Source organism: Triticum aestivum, chromosome 5D (assembly GCF_018294505.1).
Source record: "Triticum aestivum cultivar Chinese Spring chromosome 5D, IWGSC CS RefSeq v2.1, whole genome shotgun sequence".
NCBI lineage: Eukaryota > Viridiplantae > Streptophyta > Magnoliopsida > Poales > Poaceae > Triticum > Triticum aestivum.
Window position 1 is genome coordinate 462,538,820 of NC_057808.1, and position 25,218 is coordinate 462,564,037.

The following is a 25,218-nucleotide window of genomic DNA, read 5'->3' on the forward strand; positions in this document are numbered from 1 at the left end:
CTTCGGGGCGCCATGATCATCTTCGTCACCGGCATGACACCATGATCTCCATCATCATGATCCCATCATCGTGTCTTCATGAAGTTGTCACGCCAACGATTACTTCTACTTCTATGGCTAACGTGTTTAGCAATAAAGTAAAGTAATTTACATGGCGTTATTCAATGACTCGCAGGTCATACAAAAAATAAAGACAACTCCTATGGCTCCTGCCGGTTGTCATACTCATCGACATGCAAGTCGTGATTCCTATTACAAGAACATGATCAATCTCATACATCACATATATCTCATTCATCACATCCTTTTGGCCATATCACATCACAAGGCATATGCTGCAAAAACAAGTTAGACGTCCTCTAATTGTTGTTGCATGTTTTTACGTGGCTTCTATAGGTTTCTAGCAAGAACGTTTCTTACCTACGTAAAACCACAACGTGATATGCCAATTTCTATTTACCCTTCATAAGGACCCTTTTCATCGAATCCGTTCCGACTAAAGTGGGAGAGACAGACACCCGCTAGCCACCTTATGCAACTAGTGCATGTCAGTCGGTGGAACCTGTCTCACGTAAGCGTACGTGTAAGGTCGGTCCGGGCCGCTTCATCCCACAATGCCGCCGAAACAAGATAAGACTAGTAGTGGCAAGAAAAATTGACAACATCTACGCCCACAACAAGTTTGTGTTCTACTCGTGCATAGAAACTACGCATAGGCCTGGCTCATGATGCCACTGTTGGGGATCGTAGCAGAAATTTAAAATTTTCTACGCATCACCAAGATCAATCTATGGAGTCATCTAGCAACGAGGGAGAGGAGTGCATCTACATACCCTTGTAGATCGCGAGCGGAAGCGTTCAAGTGAACGGGGTTGATGGAGTCGTACTCGTCGTGATCCAAATCACCGATGACCGAGCGCCGAACGGACGGCACCTCCGCGTTCAACACACGTACGGAGCAGCGACGTCTCCTCCTTCTTGATCCAGCAAGGGGGAAGGAGAGGTTGATGGAGATCCAGCAGCACGACGGCGTGGTGGTGGACGTAGCGGGGATCTCGGCAGGGCTTCGCCAAGCACAGCGAGAGGGAGAGGTGTCACGGGAGGGAGAGGGAGGCGCCAGGGGCTGTGGTCGGCTGCCCTCCCTCCCCCCCACTATATATAGGGCCCCTGGGGGGCGCCGGCCCTGGGAGATGCAATCTCCAAGGGGGGCGGCGGCCAAGGGGTGGCTTCCCCCCCAAGCCAAGTGGGGGGCGCCCCCACCCCTAGGGTTTCCAACCCTAGGCGCAGGGGGAGGCCCAAGGGGGGGGGCGCACCAGCCCACCAGGGGCTGGTTCCCCTCCCACTTAAGCCCATGGGGCCCACCGGGATAGGTGGCCCCACCCGGTGGACCCCCGGGACCCTTCCGGTGGTCCCGGTACAATACCGTAACCCCCGAAACATTCCCGATGGCCGAAACTGGACTTCCTATATATAATTCTTCACCTCCGAACCATTCCGGAACTCCTCGTGACGTCCGGGATCTTATCCTGGACTCCGAACAACTTTCGGGTTACCGCATACTAATATCTCTACAACCCTAGCGTCACCGAACCTTAAGTGTGTAGACCCTACGGGTTCGGGAGACATGCAGACATGACCGAGACGACTCTCCGGTCAATAACCAACAGCGGGATCTGGATACCCATGTTGGCTCCCACATGTTCCTCGATGATCTCATCGGATGAACCACGATGTCGAGGATTCAATCAATCCCGTATACAATTCCCTTTGTCAATCGGTACGTTACTTGCCCGAGATTCGATCGTCGGTATCCCAATACCTTGTTCAATCTCGTTACCGGCAAGTCACTTTACTCGTACCGTAATGCATGATCCCGTGACCAACCACTTGGTCACTTTGAGCTCATTATGATGATGCATTACCGAGTGGGCCCAGAGATACCTCTCCGTCATACGGAGTGACAAATCCGAGTCTCGATCCATGTCAACCCAACAGACACTTTCAGAGATACCTATAGTGTACCTTTATAGTCACCCAGTTACGTTGTGACGTTTGGTACACCCAAAGCACTCCTACGGCATCCGGGAGTTACACGATCTCATGGTCTAAGGAAATGATACTTGACATTGGAAAAGCTCTAGCAAACGAACTACACGATCTTTGTGCTATGCTTAGGATTGGGTCTTGTCCATCACATCATTCTCCTAATGATGTGATCCCGTTATCAATGACATCCAATGTCCATAGTCAGGAAACCATGACTATCTGTTGATCAACGAGCTAGTCAACTAGAGGCTCACTAGGGACATGTTGTGGTCTATGTATTACGATTTCCGGATAACACAATTATAGCATGAACAATAGACAATTATCATGAACAAGGAAATATAATAATAACCATTTTATTGTTGCCTCTAGGGCATATTTCCAACACTCCCTCCTCGTCCACACCCCATCCTCTGCCTCCTCTGCCCTCCTTCTTCCTTCTTCTCCATCAAACCCGATCGAGCCCTCGAGCCACCCCGCCACTATGCAGTACAACGCCCCCACCTACCGCTCCCCCCAACCGTGTCGGAAAGGCTCTACCCGGCCGGAGTGTATGTAGAGAGAACCCTTAGGGTTTGGGCGATCTTGAGGTGGAGGGGCGCAAGGGAGTTAACGGAGTTCTTCCTTGCGGCCGGCTTCCGCCACCTCCCCCGCGGCTCTCCTCGGATGTACCATCTTGAGGAGGTCAACCACAACGGCGTTGTGGTTGGGCTCCTCATCACGTTCACTAACCCTTTCGATGCTTTCCATCTCCTCGGGCGAGCGTATTGGGTTGGTTGTGAGTTCATAGCTTTCACCACCTACAATATCTTCACCGACTTCAAGAGCATCTTCCCCAACAACGGCGTTATGCACACGCTCCCGTACCCCATCAACAACGGGGAGGAGTGAAGGGCGGCGCCCGGAGGAGCGAGGTGGCGTTGTTCACCCGGAGGAGGAGGAGGAGAAGAAGAACCCGAAGAAGAACCCGCGTTTGGTGCCCCACGATCTATCTAGCTTGCTATATATCTATCGTATTAGTTTTTTTAAGTTGTAATCGTTATGCTACTATTATTAAGTTGTATTAGTATTTTAAGTTGTAAGGCTATCATGGAGTTGTAAGGCTATCGTGGAACTATGGGTTGCAATCGTTATGCTTCTATATAATCGTTATGCTACTATATATATTGTGTGTTTCATGCTATTATTTGTGGATTGCTATGGGTTGTTCTTGCTTATTATTCATGTATTGCTATGGATTGCTACAGGCCCGGGTTGCTACACCCCAATCACCACACACACCATCTTCAAAATATTGGCCAAACAATGGAGATGCAACTAGGAGCCCCATGCAAACCCACTATGGACATGCAACTAGGAAATGCAAACTAATTTACTTCACGCAAGCATGCAACTCATTTAGTTCATGGAACCATAGACATGCATAAAAACAATTAACATTTAGTTTTAGTGCATCAAAAAATGATCCATCACAAAATTTAGTGCAAGAAAAAGGCCAAAGTAAAAACAAGTAACATTTTATTTGCGGAAGTTAGAGGTGGGCTGGTGCCCCTACGCGGGTGGGCTGGTCTTGGGCATGGTTATTTTCTCAAGGCCCATTTTCTCACGGCCCAACATCTATTCGGCAGCCCAGTTTTGTTTTTTACTAGAAACTGAATTTGGGTGTGTACTCTGTTAACTCAAGAACAAAAACAGAGGAAACAGAGCATGAACACTTAATAGGGCCACTGAGAATATCATTACAATAATTCAAGCAAGTTTTGCTTCACACAAATTCAAATTCATCTAACAAATGATCCCTGGCTAACTCAAACTACTGGGCACCCCTGAAACTAGCTGACACACTAACTGAAACTCTAACAAATTCTAGCGATTGATGAACATCAAGTAAAATAAACCCATAGCAATGACACAACCATAAAATGCTCCAGCCATCATATTTGCTTGTTGCTTCAAATCAATCAGATGCTTTAGTTGCTTGCCAATTTTCTTCAATTCACACTTCAGTTCTGCATTGTGCATCATCGGATTGGCTCTGTCCGCCAAATTGGGGGCTTGTTCCACGGCATGCCGCCCCCAAAATTGAGCTCTTGGGTTCGGGTTGATCCCTCCAATTTCAACCTTTCAACATAGTCATCGAGCCACTCAAAATGCCCACATTTCTTCAGAACCTGAAAAACAGGGGGTCGGCGGCGCATAAATCCTAGATCCACCGCCCTAATTCGAGGAAAAAAGAAAGAAATCGGGAGAAATTAGACCATAGGATTGGTCAAGAACACAGATCTACACAGATCTAACCTGGCCCGGCTGTGGCTTGCTCAAGCATTTCACAAACTCGCACCCACGGTTGCCATTTTCTTCCCTCACACAAGTCAAACGCTTCAGAGGCTCCATGCGAGGGCAATCGGGGCATCTTGTCAACGGCAGTGGACCGTACTGCGTCCATGATTGGCGGGAGGCCGAAGTCGAGCTAGACATCACTCGCCGGCGGCGCGCTTCATTGCCGGTGTAGAGGAAGAAGAAGGTGGGAAAGGAAAGGGGCAGGGCAAGCAATGGAGGGCGCGGGGGAGGGGGGGTGGGCTGGCTCGGGCTCGTGGCTGCCTCGGGTCGGGGCACGCTGATGAGCACGGGCATGCTTGTGTGGATAAGTTGTGGGTCCCACCCGCATGCGAGTAGCTGCTGGGTCCCGCGTGTCATAACTCGAATCGCTAACCCCTCGTGTTTTTCATTTCATGGTTAAACAGAGCCATGTCGCATTGGAGCTATTGTTGGCTTCTAAAACGTCGCATCATAGCCATTCATTCGAACTACACCGCACTCATGCCAATTCGCATGAAAAATGTCGCACAGGAGCTATTGGCCCGAAAAAGAAGAGTGAGAGCTGGGGGGTGCCCGTAGGTAGCCTGACTGGGGGGTGCTGAAGAATTTTTGGTCCAGGGTACTTTTCCTCATACATCTGCACTGATATTTTTTTTATTTTTGATTGAGAAATCTACACCGAGCTATGTACGATTTGTATTCTGAACTGTCTTCCTATTCTGTTTTTAGAAAGAAAATAAACCATTTTTTCTATTCAGAACCAGGTCATTCCAGTTTTCATTGCTTCCATGTTGTAGATAAATACGATTCATCTTTTGTGTGGGTAAGCCTTGAATTCTCACAAAGCAAGAGATGGTAAAGAGAGAAGCGAGTTAGGATGAGACCGTCACTGTGATGTAGCTGGAGTGCGCTGGAATGAGAGAACTGAGTTTGGGAGGAATCCGTTGCATACGCGAAGTATGTGGAAAACGGGGGAGCACGGATGATACCGTTATGCATGCGAATTATGCAGGAAAGAGAGAAGCGAATTCGGTGGGTCCGCTGCACATGTGAAAGTCGCGGGAAAGGGAGAACCAACTCGGGGTAAATTGTTTTGTACGTGAATTCTTCAGTTTATTTTTTGATAGGCAATGGAAGCGCAAAACCTCATATGTGTCAAACCTGGTGACACCATGCACGCTATTTATTCCAATTAATAAGTACCAAAAATAACTTCACCTTAATAAATCAGTTACTTTATGTGACAGCTCTATCCACTCCACCAATAATTACTTTATGATATTAATGACTAATATTTGTTTGCGTGGAATAATATTTATTTCTGATAAAGCAAAAGGCGGGGATATCATATTTTGCACGAGCAAGTAACGAATTACGTAGAAAAGAGAGAAGCTCGGGCAAGACCATTGTTCATGTGAAGTGTGTGCACGACGTACGCCGGAAAAAGGAGGGCAGAGGTTGGGCGAGGCCATTGTGTAGCTATCACACATAATCCGAAAACCAATGGTGTATGCATGTATGGTGATTTCGCAAGCTCAAATCGATGGCTACTAATTGCAGGCATGAGGATGATTTGGCTGGACCATAATACCTGGCTATTTGACAACAAGGTATGCTCGGCAGTCAGCGCCACCTCCTGCTCCTCGTCAATCCTTGTTGACCTCCTAGTCAAAAATTGGTGCCTACACGGCGTCGGGCAATGAAATCGTGGGCTTTGGCCGGCCGAGAGAAGGGAAAAGCGGCGTCGGAGCTCCGGTGAGTCATGAGGGGACATAGGGGGTAAGAAAGCCTTTCCTATTGTGCTGTATTTTTGTGGGTGGAAATAGAAGAGTGGGAGGGAGGCGATTACATGTTGCAGCGGGGGGTGCCCGACTGCCCGTAGCCGGACCGGGGTTCTAAAGAATTTTTTGTCCAGTGTACTTTTCGTTGTACACCTACACCGAGCTATGTACGATCTGTATTATGAACTGTCTTCCTTTTTTGTTTTTAGAAAAAAAAACTTTTTTCTGTTCAGGACCAGGTCATTCTAGTTTTCATTGCCTTTTGGTTTGGCCGATCTGCTCAAACAACTTATCTTGTACAAATATTGTTGTTGATGTACAAAGATATATCTAGTCTGAACGAAGATCTGTATTGTGCCACGGACTCCAGGGTGATGGTCTTGACAAAGATCTGCATACCACTGCGGATCTGGACTCCAGTGTGATGATCTTGACGGAACGTTCACCTGTTATCCTTCCTGGCAAGGAGGCTACTGTGGCCCATGTACAGTTGGGTGAGTGAACCCAATGGTCACAATACCGACAAGAGGCCAAACTTGGATGTAAATTATCACTTAGATAAACACAAGCAAAATGAAGAAGGAATAGAGAAAATCAATGATGCAACAGTCTATCCAGAGCACAAAGACGGCGTCTAGTACGAGCGCATGTGTTCATACCATCGCTTCACCGCAACAACGTTTCTAAAGGGCCCCGTACCAGAATCTCAACAGTGGAAGGAAGAACAACGAGGAGAGGATCCAATAGCACTATAGAAGCCATCTTCCAACACAAGACGTCGCCATCTCCCATGTCATCTCCATAGTTGCCGCCATCACCATCACTGCAACATCTACCCTCTAAGTTAGTCATACTTGTAATCGTGTATCGCATCCGGTAAGCATTGCAAGATGTATGATCTATAAGCATTCATCTTTATGTCAAAAATCGATGATTTCTTCTTGGAATCCGGTCATCATGTATGAGTAATGAAGGAAAGCAATCGGTTGAGGCATATCCTTGCAACCCTACGTATTTGTATGAGGACTGGTGGAATGAATATGAATAATTAATGTCATGTATGTGTTCGATTGCTATCGAGTTTTCTTAGAGAAGACAACAAGGTTGTGCACATTTTTGCCAGTGGGGCAAATGTCAATGTCTCGCATCAGTGACATCTAGGTTTTATTTTGGTGCAATTTGTTGATGATGCCCGGAAGACCATGCGAGGCACAAGATTGAATCATGATGATATCGCGGAAATAAGCCCGAGGAAGCTCAGCTTACCCTGGCCTGCAACTTCTCCCCCACCAATGGTTTGTATCCTGCTCGGGAAGACAAGGCAGTGGCGGCTTTTTGAAGAAGGAATAATGTTCTTTGCACTTAGTCCTCATTTTGGAGGTGCCGGTAGTGCAATAACGAACTCATCCGCCGGAGCCCCCACCGGCCTCTGGACTTTGTCCTTCGGTTTGCGGCTCAGCCATCGCTTGAGGAGGCCCTGCAGTGTTGTCGAGGGGCAGACTGACCTGTCATGGCATAAGATCTCCACCTGCATTTTACACAAGTACAGAATATATATACCGGGTTTTGGCCAAATAACACATTCAGCGTTCTCCATATGCATACATATTTTCTGGGCTTACATGCGGGATAATAGGAAGAATAATATGATGTAACTAAATTGTGCTAGGTCACCATCGAAGTCTACAAATGCAGCAGGGTGATTCCTCTTAATGGAAATGGATGGGGAAACCGGTCCCTTCACAATTTCTGAAAAATAAAATCTACAAATGCAGGAAACTGCAGATTTATTGATGATCTAATTCTAATACTTGGAAGCAAGCACCTTGACAAGAGGCCCATCACATATCAAAATGAAAGTACAAAGACTTGTGAAAAGCTCACCATAACGTTACTTGCTAGCTCAAGTTTTTGAATAATGAGCTTTAGGATGGAGGCCACCTCCATAGTTCCGTCTCTGAAACAAGAAGAAAAATCCATATTGAATAGAATGTATTAAATCTTTAGAATCTAAAGAAACTTCTGCCCTGGTTGAAACAGAAACATGAAGATTAAAGGGTAATTCACTTAATTCTATACATAATTTTTTCATATTGAACAAGAAGTGTATCTAAGTAAACTATGAGAGGCCTTTATCATTGTTGACGAAGAAACTTGAAGATTAAAGGGGAACTCCTTAATTCTGTTGAAATTATTTTTTATCTGAGGCAGCCGTTGAGCTTTTTCCCTGCAAAAACAGTTTTCATTTTGACTTGAGGACACCACAAAATGGTCCATCAGAATCAGTAAAAGACATTGAATGTCCTGCAATCTTACTGTTTAGGTGCAGTCACTAGTGAAAACCAGACTGGGCTTTCCCACAAACTATCCTCTGTGGTTGTTATATTTTTGCGACTTCCCCTAAGACAAGAACTTGATTTTTGCGATTTCCTCGCACTTGAACTGACTAAACTTTGTAAGGGCTTATAAAGCTCTTCCTTCTCAATCGTCTCACAATTCTTTCGATCTTCAGAAATATCTGCAGTGTTCTGTTTTGGATGGAAGTTTACTTAGAATAAGCAAATGTTACAAGACAATTGGCGTCACTTGCTGGTAATACTTTGATACTACATTCTTTCTATTTGCAGATATTATCATCTTGGTTAATTTTGGTGCCATCTTTGGGGTTTCAACCAAGGAAGAAATGAACCTCTCTTCTATCTTTGCTGGCACTGTAATAGTTGCAGCCTCAGAAGCATCAACTTTTGTCTGAGGTGGAAACACATTGTCCCGGATAGCCTGAATTTTTTCATCAGCCCTTCAAACGAAGAAACAACCAATGATGTTTGGTAGCAACATATAGTAGAGTACGCGAGTCGAGATCACAGGGAAAAAGTAATAAGTGGCTGGGATTCTAAGCTTTTGTTTCACAAAACAATAATGTATATATACATAGATAGTTTCTTCTATACATAGATACATTCTACTCCCTCCGTCCCAAAATGTAAGATCATTTTTGACATTGTCATAGTGTAAAAAATGATCTTACATTCTTACATTTTGGGATAGAGGGAGCAAGTATTTGTTTCTCACAAAAATAGTTTCTTCTGGTTATTAGGGAGATCGAGTTTATTAGCTTATAATTGCACTTGTATTGCGTAACTGCGTAGGTGTACTTATACGTATATTTAAAGAAAATGAGAATTGACAAGTTGAAAAAACAATGTTGTAGGGTACTATATAGATAACCTTGGTATTGTAACGAATACCGCTTACCTGAGTTTTCTCTTCAGGAGCAATCCCGAGAGCAGCGTTGCATACGGGGCAGGATTCGATCTCCTCCTCATCTATTTTTTTTCATGATACACTCTGTTTGACACGAGAAAAATATCTAAGACTCCGGGAGAAGGGAAGGGGAGTGTATTTCTCTCTTGCGCCAGGAAAGGGAAAAGTAAATTTGCGGGTGTGCCAGTGTACCGTAGTACACACAAAAAAACAGGTACGGGAAACGAGTATTTCATTAATCTCACTGGAGTAATAAAATTACAAGATCCCCTAGGGAAACAGATGCGCTCTGTGGCCTACTAGCGCGACCAGCCTTACTGTGGCCTACTAGCGCAGCCAGCCTGACTGTGGCGATTGCGGTCTCCTGGTTCCCGGGGCCTCGGAAGGCTCCCGGTTAATTACTCCCGCGGGTTGCTCCACGGGATACCCCCGATTAAGCCGTGTGGTCGTCTTCGTCGTCTTCGCTTCGCGTTCTCCATGCATGATGATGGTGGTGTGTGTGGGCGGCGGCAGAACCCGTGTCCTCGTCGGTACACGCGCCGCATGTAGCGTGGCCTTAGCGGTGGCCACGCCCGCCCTCGCTGTTGTGCCTCGTCGGTCTTGGCGGCGTTGGAGTAGTTGGTGTTGGGGTAGCATGGGTCGCGCTCGGCTCAGACTTCTCGATGACTGGTTACTTTATCGGGGTGTTCAAGGGGCTACGCCTTGCGGGAGTAATAGTTTGGAGAAACCGGCGTCAGTGTAAAAACTGACGCGCGCTCACATTGGCTTGGCCGAGGTGGTTGGCGCCTTGTCTTGGCTAGACGCCGAGTATTTGGCGGTCTGCCAAGACAAAGGGGCCGCCTCACGAGGCCGTGGAAAGGTGGCATTGTAGAGGCCGCGTCGTTTTGGGCTGGTGCTACGCCAAAGGGTGACCTGTGCGCCGGCGATGCAATGGACCTGTATGCTAAGGACCTGTCCGCCACAGTGGGTGCACTTCTCGAAGGTGGGAACCGGTCTTTCACTGCAACGCTGTAAACTCCAGTTCAGATGAAGATCTGTACGCCATGAAGGAAAAGGCGAATCTCGGCTTGTGTCGTCAACGTGCTCCGGTTCAGACAAAGATCTGTGCGCCCACGAAGAAAAAAACGGGTCTCGGGCTGTGTCGTTGGCGAACTCCGGCTCCGCCCCGCCGTCTCGTCTGAGAAGCACGACACCAAACCTGTGCACCGCTATCGGAACGCCATGGACCTATACACCGGTGGCCTGTTCGTTGTGACCTGTTCGCTGGGGACATGTAGACTGCCATGGTAGAGCACTGGGGCTGGAGGTTGGGCTGCGTCGTTGGCGAGCTCCGGCAGCTCCCGAGTCATCTCGGGCCAAGAACATGACACCTGAAAATAAAAGGCTTGGCGTAAACGATCTCCGGCGGTGTCGGTGCAGTCATCTCCGGCGACGGCGACGGGATCACACAAGTGTCGTCTCCAGTGACCGGCACGTACTCTCTGCGTAGCGCATACATGCTAGAGAGAAGGAGACAGAAGAAAATAGATGTATTAGATCAAAATCCCACCCTTCGGGAACATGAGCTTGGTGTCCATGTCGCTGGCGCCGGTGTTCTCGCCGGGCTGCATTGGCCCGTCAATGCGATCTGGTCTTCTGCCGGCTGCATGGCCGCGTAGATGTGTGATGGATGGGTGTGGGCGCTGGTGAATGGATGGATGTTGGAGGTGCGCGTGATGGATGTTTGCGTACGTGAGTTATGGTGGATGAGGTGCAGCGTGCTGGATGAAAACGATATGTGTGGGCGCTCGTGAATGGATGGATGGGCAGCCTTGCGGCATGGGTTCTTCCTCTCTGGCCGTGCGTGGATGTGCAGGGCGGCGGCGTCTACGCGTGCGTCGTCAGCGAGCGCTGGTTCCGTCTCGCCGTCTCCTCCAGGAAGCAAGACACCAAACCTGTGCGCCATGATCGGACAGGCATGGACCTGTACACCGGTAACCTGCATATAGTGACCTGTTCGCCGGGGACATGTAGACCGCCATGGTAGAGCACCGGGGCTGGCGGTTGGGCTGCGTCGTTGGCGAGCTCCGGCTGCTCCCGAGTCATCTCCAACCAAGAACATGACACCTGAAAATGAAAGGCTTGGCGTGGACAAACTCCCACGGTGTCGATGCAGTTTTCTATTCTGGTGAAGTCGTCTCCGGCAGCGGCGACAGGATCACACGAGCGTCATCTCCGGTGACCGACACGTACCCTCCGTGTGGTGCATGCATGTTGGAGGTGAGGGAGAAAGGCAAGAATCAAATTAGATTGTCATCTCACCGTCTGGAAACGTGAGCTTGGTCTGCTCCGGTTTCTTCATCTCCTCCTCCTGCGTCTGCAAGCTCGCCATGGGCAGACCGCCGGCGTGGCCGACGTCTCTTCCTCCTCGGCTTGTCATCGTCGCCTCCTGGGCGTTCCTTCTGGATCCCTCCCGGTGCCTCCTGGTGCGAGGCCTCCGCTTCTGGGTGATGTCGCCTGCGCCGTCGCCTCCTGGCCGCCTGCTAGACGAAAGCATACATATAGATCAAAAGAAGTTAGTCAGCAGGGTATGCATTGCTGCCCGTTCTTCATCTTGTCGGGTGCTTGCTTGCTTTGAGCGTGTCCAACTTCAGATCGTTGGCAACGCACTCCCACCGCCGTCGCCGCCGTGGCATGTTCTTCTTCTCAGCCGCCACGAGCAGCTCACGGCAGCGCACACGCAGTACGTGCCTTGCGAGTTGACACCGCCGCAGTCGGCTCGTCAGCGAACTCGGGACGAAGCCAGCGCCACCGCCGGCGCGGGGCGCGTCTCCTCTTGGCCGCGTCCGATGCATGCCGTCTCGCGTCCCCCTGGTCCTGCCTCTGGTTTCCTGGCGTCCCGGGCGCACGCGTCGTGCGCGCTGCCGCGGGAGCCTCCTCTCCTCTATTGTGTGTGCCCTTTTTTCTTCCCGTCCTGCAAATGGCTTTGTGAGTCTATATATAGGCAGAGCAGGGTGCCGCGTCCCGCCGTCGCTGGTTGTTTTGTCATCCCGGATATCATGGGCCGTTTATGAGCAGATAAACATTGAGCTTTGACCCTCGCTCAAGTTGATCCGATGCCACCGTAGCCCATGGGCAAAATACATGACGTGCACGTCGGGCCTGGGTCTATGTACGACCTGGCCGCGGCGTCTACGGAGATGCGAACTGCACTGAGTCGTCTGCAGGGTTAGCTTAAATTCGTACATGATCAATACGTGACTAGTGCAGGTCATAACATGCATGAGATAAATAAATAAATAAAACGTCTGGATGCATGCATCAGTACGTGAGGCAGTCACTAGTCACCGTGTATAGTGTATATACACGTAGGTGCACACGCAATTATCAAAAGTATACATGCATAACCTGTACTCGGGAAATTCCTTCAAAACTAATAAAAAAACTTCCTGATTATATAATATTGCCAAAAACCCATCAAACACACTCCCGGCAAACTGTTTATACAAAAATACGGTCACAAGAGGAACTCCACAGGCAGGCAGGTAAATTTCATAGGATTTGGAAGAACAAAATTTTACGCGATCAACAAATGAAAATAATAATACAAGTAAATTAGTTAGTAGCAACAATGCAAAAACTAGATACATGACTTGCATTCCGATTGCATTGAGAGCGCAAGTAATGGGTGCAGAAGTAGCGCCAGGCTTATGGATCAAGTGGCTCAGCCACATTTTATTTATGTGGACTCTACATAATGTGGTGCAGTCACTTTGTCAAAGAAAAAAATGGTGCCGCCACAATTTATTTAAGAATGTGAAGCGCGGCTATACCAAAACACAGAACTAAAATATATACTTCCTCGACACAAATTACTACTCTCTCCAAACATTACTACGTACTCCACCCCACCTCTAAACTTGTGCAAAATGGACACAAGGAAGCAGACTGCACTCGCGCGGCTGAATACAAATGAAATGGACACAACATATCCGAATAGACTGTTGCGTGACAGTACGGGCAAAGAAACTACGGCCGACCAGCAGCACGTGGCGATGGCTGCTCGCGTGCTTGTTTCCCCTCTACCCTACCTCTAAACTCCATTTTCTCTGCTATGGCCCGCCGTCCGCCGCCCATCCCCAAACACAGAGCGGCGTCTCCCACTCCCAGCACCGTGCTGTACTGTAATTGTATGTGGCCAACTGCAGGCCGGCGGTGGGGCTAGCCCACGATAACATCAACGCGACCATTGACGCCTTCGGGCAAGTCATGGGAGTCGCGGCTGACGGCGGCGGCGGAGGCCCCATTCCCTCCCGCGTTCCTTTGGATGAGGCGGGTCACCCAGGGCGCGGGGGTCCTCATCCCCGATCTGAGCCGTCGTCGCGGCGGCGCGGCCGATCTGAGTCCGCCGACGGCACCTTGGCGGCATGGTGATGGGAGGAGGCGGCGGAGCGGCGGGCTTCGTGGAAGATCTGGTGGTGCCGGATGCTCGGTGGGTGTGCTTGGTCATGGCGGCGGAGGTTGCAGTGGACGGCGGCTTGGCCGTTCGGCGGCGGCAGAACATGGCCGGTGGCAGCGACGATGTTCTGTCTGGATCCCGGGGCGGCGGCCCTGGAGGGTGGCGGCTGGTGAAGCTAGGGCCTCCCGCGGCGGCATGGCGTGGTGCAGTCCCTGTCCAAGGCAGATCTGTGACGGCAATCTGCTATGGATTGGTTCGGATCAGAGACGGTGACGAGCGCACGGGGTCCATCTCGGCGGCTCCCGCGGCTTGGTGAGGCGGGGTGGGAGCCCTCCTCCTAGGCTCCGGTGCTGGCACACTCAGGCAGTGGCCGGTGCACCAGGGCTCCTACGGTGGCACTGTTGTTGCGGTTGGTCGTAGGATTTAGGTGGCTGGATCTGGGGCTTTGAAGGCGGTCGAGACGGTGCATAGGTTGTCGGGTGGATTTCTTGGGACGGAACCGGGTGAAAACCTGGTTTTCGGTCGATGGTCGGAGCCGGTGATGACGATGCCCCTATCATCGTTTCCTTCATGAAGGTATCATCGATGTGAAGCTCCCAACTCCACTCAATACCTCCGGAGGAATCCCTAGATCAGCTGATCGGATGTTGGCGGCAAGCATGTGTCGTTACCCCCTTGGGGGCGGCGTTCTTGGAGGTGCACTCGGCTTCGCGGGACCAGCAGACGGCATCTTTGGTGGAGCGGTGCTTCATGCTACATATTGATGGCGACGGATCTCGACGGCGTGGCGCAGTGCAGATTCGGAGTTCGATGTGCGAGGATGGATTCGCGTAGGAGGACGACGCTGTCTGGCGTCGTGGTGGCGTCGATGGCAGAGAGACCTGGCATAGTAGATGCAACAGTACAGCTCTGAAGATGGATTGGTGGCAGGTGGCTGCGGTGGCCTCATACCCGGCAGACGTCCTGGTTGAGGAGTGCGCCGGACTGGTAGGTGCCCCATACGCGTCCTGGTTGGGACCTTAGGTCTTAGATGTTTAGGTTTGGCTGCGATGTCTATTTGGTATTAGGCCCAGGCTATCAGCGCCCCTTCATCATTTGGATAGGAGTAGCGACAATTGTTGCTTAGACGGTGGCTTTAGTTTTACTGTTGTATGACTTTGTAAGGTCTTGTGAGAATAATTAATAAAATGGCCGCATGCATCGCCCAGATGCAGAGGCCGGGGTCTTCCTCCTTTTCTAAAAAAAATGATCCTTCTTGTAATATATTGGTCCCTCATTCCCGACTCGCCGCCATCCCGGCAGTCTGCTCCATCCACCGTCTCCTCGCTGTCGCTAGCCTTGACACTCTTCTCTTCTGCAACAAATTAAAACAAATTAAAGCTGCAGCTGGACGTATTTCCTTTTTGTGGGAAGCATGCATCGACGCTACCCGGTGACCAGCGGGGTTTTGGCACCGTAAGGGGACGCTATTGACCTGGGGCCGCCCCAGTGCAGGTTTGGTCCCATTCGCACATGTTACATCAGCCAGTTTCTAATTATTCACGTCACCTTACCATTTACTTACATCGGACAGCGTAGGGTTTGTCTGTCATCCTAACCGAGGAGCCAACACTCTCTCCTCAGAAGATCCCCCCGTCCTGCTCCGATCCCGGTCCAGCTCCAGCACCAAACCTAATTCCTCACGACCGGACTAGCAGCCTCCTGTGCCAAAGGAGATGGAGGCCGGCGATTGTTGCAGGTGTTCCACTACGAGGAAGAGGAAATCAGCCGAGGGCGAGGGCTATCCGGCACCGGCGCCGACGGCAGTGGCTGGTCCTGGAGCGGCTGAACACGATGGAGGCGGAGGCGGACGAGATCTCCACCACATCAGAAAACTCAGCGACCTTCCCGACGACATGCTCTAGAAGATAATTTCGGTCCTCCCCATCAATCAACGCGGTCACTCTTCAGAATTCAGAACTCGGGGCCTCAGGAGGAGGTGAATCAGAAATACACGGCGCCGGTCGATGGAATCAAGGGCATTGGCCGGCCGGGAGAAGGGAGAAGCATGGCGGAGCTCCGGCAAGTCACTCGGGGTTTGGGGCGGCCGTGGAGTAGCAATATCTTTCATTTCGTTGGTAGAAAACTAGAAATAGAAGAGTGTGAGGCGATTGCGTGTTGGCGGCGCGGCGTGCATGTTGCCGGACCGAGGCCCACGAGAATGTTTAGGTCAGGGCACTTTTTCTACAACGAACTTTCTATGTGTGGTTTGTATTCGGACCCATCTTCCTGTATTGTTTTTTTAAATCTACTTTTTTTCTGTTCAAAATCTGGCAATTTCAGTTTTTCATTGCCTCCATACTGTAGATCAATATTCATCTTTTGTGCTGGTAAGTAGCGAGTTCTTACAAAGCAAGATGCGATAAGAGCGAAGCGAGGTCAGATAGGACCAAGACTGTTGTGTAGGTGAAGTGCGCACGAAAGAGGGAAGTGAGTTTGTGGGAAAACCATTGCGTACTTGAAGTAACGTTGGAAACGGTGGAGTGAGCCAGATGATACCATTATCCATGCGAATTATGGGGGAAAGAGAGAAGTGAGTTCGATGAGACTGTTGCTTTCACACGGCAAAGGGAGAACCGACTCGGAGGAAATAGTTTTGTATGTGAATTGTTTGGTTTATTTACTGACCGGTGAGAAAAGCACAAAACCTCATCTTTAGCAAACCTGGAGATACCATGATTTATTGCAATTAATGAGTACACAAAATACACCCGACTTTTTAGAGGAGTTACATTATGTGACAGCTCATGACAACCTATTTTAATCTTTAGTTTATGATATTGATGATGAATACTTTTGTGCCGTGGTAAATAATGATTTCTGACAAAGCGAAAGGTATGAATACTATATTTTGGGCAAGTAAGTAGTGAATTAAGCAGAAAATAGAAAAATAAGTTTGGGCAAGACCATCGTGCATACGAAGCGCGTGTAAGGAGGGGAGAGGTCAGGCGAGACTGTTCTGTAAGCATGGTACATTACCACACAATTGTAACTAATGCATGCCAAATGTAGATCCAAACACATTTAAACCAGTGCAACTAGTGTGACTTTATACTCGTATATCCCGTTCTGGCAAAAGTGGAACTCGTTTAGTGAGGTGCCTCATTTACTAGGCGTAACCTCATTGGGCGAAAGAAAGAAAATGAATATAAGGAGGGACCCACTCGCTAGCGGTGGCAGATCCATGAATCGAAGTTAGCCAGGGTGAACATTTAAGGTCAAGAAAGTTTCTAGGTACCAAGTTTATTTAACCAAAACATTAAATTTCACAACTAAAAACATGAAAAGGCATAAAAAGTCTTGCAATATTTTCTTGGGTACTATCCTCAAGAAGAAAGTGGCCACAGGAGGCAGCCTCGGTCGCGGCCATGGTCCTGGTCGTGGTCGTTGACACGGACCCGAATGGTGACCAAGGTTCTTTAGGTAAGTCGGCGCAGGCTGCTTCGTCCTCACAAGACAATAGGTGTTGGCTGATAGCGCCCTCTTCTCCGGTACCTAACATGTGCATATTCACAGCACCACCACCTTCTCGTGGTTGATGCCCATCTTCAGTTTCAAAGTAGTATGGAGGATGAAAGTGATGGAAGTTTTGATCTAGACAAATTCCCACACATTAAAAAGGTTCAGGAATTCAAACGAATACAATGGTGGCTCTTCGGCGATCAGAATGTCACATCAAACGCCACCACCACTACAGGAAAACATATTAAGTCGAGTGCAGAAGCCACCTGGCAAATGTTGAATTCACCACGTGGCAACAACAACATCGGGTGCGTCAGTCACCGAAATGCACTCGGCCTACAAGCCAAGTGGCTTTTGTCGGGGCCTCGGCAAGCATATAAGAAGAGGTGAAATCAGCAACCCAGCAAAAACACGAGTTCCATTGAGCTCGAGTTCTGTTTTGCATCTTCTGTAAATTATTAAGTAGCAACAATACAATTAGAGTAAATACTTGACTTGCATCCACATGAGAGGGCAACCAAGAAGTGGTGATGCAGTAGTAGCGCCAGGCTTACTAGTCAAGTGGTGCAACATATGGTGATCATCCTCCTGGCCTCTATATGGTGTGGTGCTGCCACTTCGTAAAAAAAGTGGTGTAGTCACATTTTATTTAAGAATGTGGTTTCCTTGGGCAGCCATCGCTGAGAAAGTGTGCACGTCGTAGGAAGCCCCAGTGCCTTCCAAAACGGCTGGTGAGCTATAGCGTATGGCCATGGTGGCGCAACAAAGGCATGCGTGTCATCATTTGCTGGTTCCACGAGCCCGTCGCTCACGACCACCTCTATGGGCGCATTCTGCACATATACTATTCGGTTGCCGCCTCGATAAGGTCCATGTCGCCAACCTGTCTGCAGGAAGAACAAAGAATCATGGAGAAGGTGGTCTTCGAGGATAAGGATTTGCTTTTCAAGAAGAGGAGATGGGTTGCCTTCGCTTTCACTAACAACAAGGAAATTATCCCACTGTAACCGATCCCAATCAGTGCTTTTGCAACTCCGGATTTCCGACAAACATGCTACATCTCATCAGCCCGTATCGGATGGATTAGTGGAGGAGATTCCGTTCAAGAAGAGGAATGTCGATGTGTTCGAAGTAATAGTTAGCGATAATGATAATGTCGTCTCATTCCCACCAACCAAGATCTTGGGACTACCCTCAAGAAGAAAGTGACCACGGGAGGATGCCACAATCACACCCGTGGTCCTGGTCGTGGTCGTGGACGCGGACGCGGACACCGACCAAGCTCCGCAGTTAAGTCGGCACAGACTACTTCGTCATACAAGACAACTTGTGTTGGCTGATAGAGCCCTCTTGTCCGGTTCCTAAGAGGCGCATATTCATTGCGCCACCACCTTCTCCAGCGGATGACGGCCATCCCCAAGTTCAAAGTAGTTCAGAGGATGAAAGTGATGGAAGTTTGGAGCTGAACGAATTCCCACGAATTCAAAAGGCTCAAGAATTCACACGAAAACAACGGTGACTCTTCTAAGATCAGGAAGTCGCATCGAACGCCACAACCACTACAGAAAAACATATTAGGCAAGTGTGCAAACCACCCGACAAAGGCTGAATTCACCTCGGCAACACCTACGCTTGGTGTGATAATCGGCGAAATGCACTCATCCTACATCCTATCGACATACGGACATAAGACAGTGCCTTTCTTTGGGGCCTCGGGAAACATAAAAGAAGAGGTTAAATCAGCAACCCACGACAAAAGGAGAGCTCCATGGAGCTCGAGCTCTGTTTTGCAACTTTGTTAAGTTAGCAAGTAGCTACAATACAATAAGAGTAGATACTTAACTTGCATCCCGATTGAGAGCGCAACCAAGAAGTGGTGATGCAGTAGTAACGCCAGGCTTATCGGTCAAGTGGTACAACAAAAAGTATCCCACTCAAGCTGATCCCGATCAGTGCTTCTGCAAGTCGAAGGTTTTCTGACAAACATGGTCCATCTCCTCAGCCCGTATCGGATGGATTCATGGAGGAGGAGATTCTGTTCAAGAAGAGGAATGCCGATTGGGTCGAAGTAATCGAGGTACCGATGATGATAATGTCGTCTCATTCCCACCAACCCAGATCTTGGGGACTATCCTCGTGTGTTTCTCAAAAAAAAATCTCATCTGAAATAAACCTAGATGATCCGGTTCAGCCACAAACTTATCTCAACCATAAATTTTAAGTACATACCGTAATTTCTAATTCATACCTAATTACGGTGTCACATCAACGGTAAATTGGAGCTCAATCTTGACCAATGGCTTCTTCTATCTAATCAAACCAATCAACCCCTTTTAACCGCATTGAAAAAGGTAATAGCAAAAGGTGGTATTTCCAATTACAATAGACTGATACCACGACAAAGTTCCTACCGGGTTCCGCGAGCTCTCCGCCGCGATGTCCACGCGCCACGGCGCCACCTCTACGGGTGTGCACTGCACATATGCTACTCAGTGCCCGCCTCAGCTAAGGCCTCGGCCGCCATCTCCGTTCCCCCGGTGGCCGTCTCGTCGTCGGAGCTCGGTATCCCGGACATTCACTTCATGGAGGTACTACTAGGTAAAATGTTATCGGTAGATATTTAGAGGTAGCGATAGGTGATAGACCAGCGCTACTATTAAGTAGCAGTAGCTGCTATCTCTTGAGCACTGCGTTGGTTTTCCCTTGAAGAGGAAAGGGTGATGCAGCAAAGTAGCGTAAGTATTTCCCTCAGTTTTTGAGAACCAAGGTATCAATCTAGTAGGAGGCCACGCATGAGTCCCTCGCACCTTACACAAACAAAAAAATCCTCGCAACCAACGCGATAAGGGGTTGTCAATCCCTACACGGTCACTTACGAGAGTGAGATCTGATAGATATGATAAGATAATATTTTTGGTATTTTTATGATAAATATGCAAAGTAAAGAAAGCAAAAAATAAAGACGATGCTAGAAATAACTTGTTGATGGGAGATTAATATGATGGAAAATAGACCCAGGGGCCATAGGTTTCACTAGTGGCTTCTCTCAAGAGCATAAGTATTACGGTGGGTGAACAAATTACTGTTGAGCAATTGACAGAATTGTGCATAGTTATGAGAATATCTAGGTATGATCATGTATATAGGCATCACGTCCGAGACAAGTAGACCAACTCCTTCCTGCATCTACTACTATTACTCCACACATCGACTGCTATCCAGCATGCCGCTAGAGTATTAAGTTCATAAGAACAGAGTAACGCTTTAAGCAAGATGACATGATGTAGAGGGATAAACTCATGCAATATGATATAAACCCCATCTTGTTATCCTCGATGGCAACAATACAGTACGTGCCTTGCTGCCCCTACTGTCACTCGGAAAGGACACCGCAAAATTGAACCCAAAGCTAAGCACTTCTCCCATTGCAAGAAAGATCAATCTAGTAGGCCAAATCAAACTGATAATTCGAAGAGACTTGCAAAGATAACCAATCATACATAAAAGAATTCAGAGAAGATTCAAATATTGTCCATAGATAAACTTGATCATAAACCCACAATTCATCGGTCTCGACAAACACACCGCAAAAGAAGATTACATCGAATAGATCTCCACGAGAGAGGGGGATAACATTGTATTGAGATCCAAAAAGAGAGAAGAGAGAAGAAGCCATCTAGATAATAACTATGGACCCGAAGGTCTGAGGTAAACTACTCAGACATCATCGGAGAGGCTATGGTGTTGATGTAGAAGCCCTCCATGATCGATGCGTCCTCCGGCGGAGCTCCGGAACAGGCCCCAAGATGGGATCTCACGGGTACAGAAGGTTGCGGCGGTGGAATTAGGTTTTTTTTGGCTCCGTATCTGGTAGTTTGGGGGTACGTAGGTATATATAGGAGGAAGGAGTACGTCGGTGGAGCAATAGGGGACCCACGAGGGTGGAGGGCGCGCCCTGGGGGTAGGCGCGCCCCCCTACCTCGTGCCCTCCTAGTTGATGTCTTGACGTAGGGTCCAAGTCCTCTGGATCACGTTCATTCCGAAAATCACGTTCCCGAAGGTTTCATTCCGTTTGGACTCCGTTTGATATTCTTTTTCTTCGAAACTCTGAAATAAGCAAAAAACAGCAATTCTGGGCTGGGCCTCCGGTTAATAGGTTAGTCCCAAAAATAATATAAAAGTGTATAATAAAGCCCAATAATGTCCAAAACAGAATATAATATAGCATGGAACAATAAAAAATTATAGATACGTTGGAGACGTATCAAGCATCCCCAAGCTTAATTCCTGCTCGTCCTCGAGTAGGTAAATGATAAAAACATAATTTTTGACGTGGAATGCTACTTGTCATAATTTCAATATAATTCTTCTTATTATGGCATGAATGTTCATATTTTATATGATTCAAAATTAAAGTTTAATGTTGACATAAAAACAATAATACTTCAAGCATACTAACTAAGCAATTATGTCTTATCAAAATAATATAGCCAAAGCAAGTTATCCCTACAAAATCATATAGTCTGGCTATGCTCCATCTTCCCCACACAAAATATTCATATCATGTACGACCCCGGTTTTGGCCAAGCAATTGGTTCATACTTTTAACGCGCTTCAGCCTTTTCAACTCTTACGCAATACATGAGCGCAAGCCATGGATATAGCACTATGGTGGTTAAGGTATAATGGTAGGGGTTATGTGGGAAGACGAAAAAAAAGGAGAAAGTCTCACATCAATGAGGCTAATCAACGGGCTATGGAGATGCCCATCAATTGGTGTTAATGCGAGGAGTAGGGATTGCCATGCAACGGATGCACTAGAGCTATAAGTGTATGAAAGCTCAAAAAGAAACTAAGTGAGTGTGCATCCAACTTGCTTGCTCACGAAGACCTCGGGCATTTGAGGAAGCCCATCATTGGAATATACAAGCCAAGTTCTATAATGAAATTTCCCACTAGTATATGAAAGTGACAAAATGAAAGACTCTCTATTATGAACATCACGGTGCTACTTTGAAGCAGAAGTGTGGTAAAAGGGTAGTAACATTATCCCTTCTCTCTTTTTCTCTCATCTTTTTTTATTTGGGCCTTTTCTCTTTTTTTTATGGCCTCTTTTTTCTTTTTTTCTTTTTTTATTTAGTCCGGAGTCTCATCCTGACTTGTGGGGGAATCATTGTCTCCATCATCCTTTCCTCACTTGGGACAATGCTCTAATAATGATGATCATCACACTTTTATTTACTTACAACTCATGAATTACAACTCAATACTTAGAACAAAATACGACTCTACATGAATGCCTCCGGCGGTGTACCGGGATATGCAATGAATCAAGAGCGACATGTATGAAAGAATTATGAACAGTGGCTTTGCCACAAATACAATGTCAACTACATGATCTTGCAAAGCAATATGACAATAATGGAGTATGTCATGATAAATGAAATGGTGGAAAGTTGCATGGCAATGTATCTCGGAATGGCTATGGAAATGCCATGATAGGTAGATATGGTGGCTGTTTTGAGGAAGATATAAGAAGGTTTATGTGTGATAGAGCGTATCATATCACGGGGTTTGGATGCACCGGCGAAGTTTGCACCAACTCTCAAGGTGAGAAAGGGCAATGCGCGGTACCGAAGAGGCTAGAAAATTGCAGAAATATAAGTGTGCGTATAATTCATGGACTCACATTAGTCATAAAAAACTCATATACTTATCGCAAAAATTTATTAGCCCTCGAAGCAAAGTACTACTACGCATGCTCCTAGGGGAAGGGTTGGTAGGAGTTAACCATCGCGCGATCCCGACCGCCACACAAAGGAAGACAATCAACAGATACCTCATGCTCCGACTTCGTTACATAACGGTTCACCATACGTGCATGCTACGGGAATCACAAACTCCAACACGTGTATTTTTCAATTCCACAATTACTCAACTAGCACAACTATGATATTACTACCTTTATATCTCAAAACAATTATCAAGCATCAAATTTCTCATGATAGTAATTAAAGCAAATTGCCATGCTATTTTAAGACTCCCAAAATAATATAAGTGAAGCATGAGAGATCAATAGTTTCTATAAAACAAATCCACCACCGTGCTCTAAAAGATATAAGTGAAGCACTAGAGCAAAAACTATATAGCTCAAAAAATATAAGTGAAGGACATAGAGTATTCTAATAAATTCCGAATCAAGTGTGACTCTCTCAAAAGGTGTGTACAGCAAGGATGATTGTGGTAAACTAACAAATAAAGACTCAAATAATACAAGACGGTCCAAGCAAAACACATATTATGTGGTGAATAAAAATGTAGCTCCAAGTAAAGTTACCGATGGAAGTAGACGAAAGAGGGGATGCCTTCCGGGGCATCCCCAAGCTTTGGCTTTTAGGTGTCCTTAGATTATCTTGGGGTGCCATGGGCATCCCCAAACTTAGGCTCTTGCCACTCCTTGTTCCATAATCCATCAAATCTTTCACCCAAAACTTGAAAACTTCACAACACAAAACTCAGCAGAAAATCTCGTAAGCTCCGTTAGCGAAAGAAAACAAAAGACCACTTGAAGGTACTGTAATGAACTCATTCTTTATTTATATTGGTGTTAAACCTACTTTATTCCAACTTCTCTATGGTTTATAAACTATTTTACTAGCCATAGATTCATCAAAATAAGCAAACAACACACGAAAAACAGAATCTGTCAAAAACAGAACAGTCTGTAGTAATCTGTAACTAACGCAAACTTCTGGAACTCCAAAAATTAAGCCAAAATAGTACGACCTAGAAAATTTGTTTATTGATCAGCAGCAATTGGAATCAATATTTTATCACGTTCTGGTGATTTTGAGCAATTATTTTCGTGAACAGAAAGTTTCTGGAATTTACAGCAAGATCAAATAACTATCATCCAAGAAGATCCTATAGGTTTAACTTGGCACAAACACTAAATTAAACATAAAAACACATCAAACCAGAGGCTAGATCAAATATTTATTCCTAAACAGAAGCAAAAAGCAAAAAACTAAAAATAAAATTGGGTTGCCTCCCAACAAGCGCTATCGTTTAACGCCCCTAGCTAGGCATAAAAGCAAGGATAGATCTAGGTATTGCCATCTTTGGTAGGCAATCCATAAGTGGCTCTCATAATAGATTCATAAGGTAATTTTATTTTCTTTCTAGGGAAGTGTTCCATGCCTTTCTTTAATAGAAATTGGAATCTAATATTCCCTTCCTTCATATCAATAATTGCACCAATCGTTCTAAGGAAAGGTCTACCAAGAATAATAGGTCATGAAGGATTGCAATCTATGTCAAGAACAATAAAGTCTACGGGCACATAGTTCCTATTTGCAACAATAAGAACATCATTAATTCTTCCCATAGGTTTCTTAATAGTGGAATCTGCAAGGTGCAAGTTTAAAGAGCAATCATCAAATTCACGGAAACCTAATAAATCACATAAAGTTTTTGGAATCGTGGAAACACTAGCACCCAAATCACACAAAGCATAGCATTCATGATCTTTAATTTTAATTTTAATAGTAGGTTCCCACTCATCACAAAGTTTTCTAAGGATAGAAACTTCCAACTCAAGTTTTTCTTCATAAGATTACATCAAAGCATCAACGATATGTTTGGTAAAGGCTTTATTTTGACTATAAGCATGAGGAGAATTTAGCACGGATTGCAACAAGGAAATACAATCTATCAAAGAGCAATTATCATAATTAAATTCCTTGAAATCCAAAATAGTGGGTTCATTAATATCTAATGTTTTGATCTCTTCAATCCCACTTTTATCAATTTTAGCATCAAGATCTAAAAACCCCGAATTTCTGGAACGCCTTCTAGGTAAAGGTGGAT

The 25,218-nt window shown here is 46.9% G+C and overlaps 1 pseudogene; it reads right to left on the reverse strand.

Moving 5' to 3' along the window:
• Window positions 1-7,207: 7,207 nt before the first annotated feature.
• LOC123120913 (E3 ubiquitin protein ligase DRIP1-like) overlaps window positions 7,208-25,218 on the reverse strand; it is a 100,248-nt pseudogene continuing 82,237 nt past the window's right edge.